This window comes from Triticum dicoccoides, chromosome 2A, assembly GCF_002162155.2.
Source record: "Triticum dicoccoides isolate Atlit2015 ecotype Zavitan chromosome 2A, WEW_v2.0, whole genome shotgun sequence".
Lineage (NCBI taxonomy): Eukaryota > Viridiplantae > Streptophyta > Magnoliopsida > Poales > Poaceae > Triticum > Triticum dicoccoides.
In genome coordinates, this window is record NC_041382.1 from 104023043 (window position 1) to 104025716 (window position 2674).

Here is a 2674-nt window from a genome sequence, read left to right on the forward strand (position 1 = left end):
AGAGGCTGGTGCGCCCCCATATGGGCTAGCCTAAATGGAGAAAGGGAAATGGAAGGAGGAATGGAAATAGAGGGAATAGGATTTCCCCTTCCTTTCCCCTCTCCCCTCTTTCCTTTCCCCCTCCGGAGATAAGGAAAGGGGAAGGCCGAATTGGAGGAGGCCCCCAAGTAGGATTCCTCCTACTTGGGGCGCCCCATGGCTGTTCCCCTCCCCCTCCCACCTATATATATGTGGAGAGCGGGCGCCTAGAACACACAACAAACATTGTTAGCCGTGTGCGGCGCCCCCCCTCCACAGTTTACGCCTCCGGTCATATTCACAAAGTGCTTAGGTGAAGCCCTGCGTGGATCACATCACCATCACCATCACCACACCGTCGTGCTGACGAAACTCTCCCTTGACACTTTGTTGTATCAAGAGTTCGAGGGACGTCATCGAGCTGAACATGTGCAGAACTCGGAGGTGTCGTACGTTCGGTGCTTGATCGGTCGGAACAAGAAGAAGTTCGACTACATCAACCGCGTTGTCAAACGCTTCCTCTTTCGGTGTACGGGGGTACCTAGATCTCCCCCTCTTGTTTCTATGCATCACCTAGATAGATCTTGCGTCAGGGTAGGAATTTTTTTGAAATTGCATGCTGCGTTTCCCAACATGAACTACTCCCTCCTTATCATGGAGTCCGCCGGGATGATGAAGATGGCCACTGGTAATGGTTTCCTCCTCCGGCAGGGTGCCGGAACGGGCTCCCGATTGGTTTTTCGTGGCTACAGAGGTTTGCGGCGGTGAAACTTCCGATCTAGGTTTCTTTCTGGGGGTTTTGGTATTTATAGGAATTTTTGGCATTGGTCTCACGTCAAGGGGTTCCACGAGGCATTGGCAAGACAGGGGGTGCTCACTCCACCCTTGTCGTTCCCTCAGGGCTCTTCTGGCCCAACTCTTGTGCTTCGGGGGTCTTTTTTGGTCCATAAAAAATCACCGTAAATTTTCAGCCCATTCCGAGAACTTTTATTTCTGCACAAAAACGACACTAGTTCTGCTGAAAATAGCGTCAGTCCGGGTTAGTTCTAATCAAATCATACCAAAATCATATAAAATTGTTGTAAACATGGCATGAATACTTCATAAATTATAGATACATTGGAGACGTATCAGTTCCAGGCCAGGTGTGGATGTCGGGGCCGCTGCCCGGGATTGTGGCTGCAACGGTGATGGTTGTTGTCGTGGCTAGGGTGGCAGTGTCCTGGAGCTCTTCGCTGCATGAGGTGCGGTGGTGGGGTTTGCGTGGTGGTGGTTGGATGCAGGTGGAGGAGGAGATCTCTCCGGCGATCCAGTCAGGCATGGTGCTCTGGATCCGCAATCCGGTCATGCGACGAGGAGCTCCGGCGAAAGCATTGCCCTGACCATGGTCAGGACCGGCGACAGCGGCACCTGCGGATTTCGTCTACATTCTTGAAGGCGTCGTTATGGAGCTCCTTCGGCCTCGCGGTGGATTTGGCTCTCCGAATGAAAATCCGAGCTTCGGTACGTCGTGTCCTCCTTGGAGGCGTCGCTTGGGAGAGGCAATTGAGGCTATTGCGAGGGATCTCTCTACCGTCAGGGTCAATGGATGTCGGGGCAGCAGCCCTAGACTTGTGCGCGGAGACGGCGGCCTCGGGAAGCGATGCAGCGACGGCTCCATGAGGTAGGGCTGCAACTCAGCATGGCTTGGGCGGCGTTCTTGAGCTGTGAGGGCGGCAAGGTCGTCGGCTTGGTGGACGCGTTCCAGTGCGGACGGTTGGACTTTATGTCGGGGTGGCGGCCCCGGAAGCGGTGTGATAGCTGTGGTCTGCGGGCGGTTTCCCTGCGCAATGTGGGTTGTAGGTGGCTGGGTTGTGCGGCATTGTGGCTCGAAGGCGAGCGGTGGTATGTCGGGGCGGCAGCCCTGGAGGCGGTGTGACGGCCGTGGTCTGCGGGTGGTTGCCCTGAGCAGTGTGGGATACAGGCAGCTGAGTTGTGCAGCGTTGCTACTCGAGGGGAGCGTTGGTATGTCGGGGCGGCGGCCCCGGAAGGCGGTGCCGGTGGAGTGCACTTGACGTGACGGAGCGGTGGATGTCGGGGTGGCAGCCCCGAGGGGATCATTGTGGCGGCCAAGCTTCTGTGGCAATGATGATGGTGGGAGTGACGTAGGCGACGCGACAATGGTTGCGGTAGTCGGCTCTTCTCCCGCGTGTTCGTGGTATTGCCTCGGTTTGTTTGTTGTTGTGGAGTCGAAGCTGCGGCGGCGGGGCCCTAGGGTATACGATGACTGGCTGCAAGTGGCCCGTTCGGCGATCTTCCGTGGCGCCAACTTTCGCCTGGTTTGTTCTTCTGAGTTCTTTGTCAGAGTCGGAGCTGCGTTGTCTGGCTGCAGGTCGACATGTTACCGATGAGGGTGGGCTTTGCCCTGTGTGCGTCAGTCTTTGGGAGTGGGCTAGGCCCTTGTTTCGATTTTTGCCCGGTTTTTCGTAATTAACTGGGCAATTCTCTTCTGCTTAATTAATAGATGAGGCAATCTTTGCTTCTGTTTCGAAAAAAAAATTGTATTCTCTACTTCGGCATCCCTATATTAGGTGAGCTTTGAGTAAATTCTAACAAACTCAATTGGTTCAACAAGATCGACAAGATCACACGACACCTATGTTGTAACCACATTGTT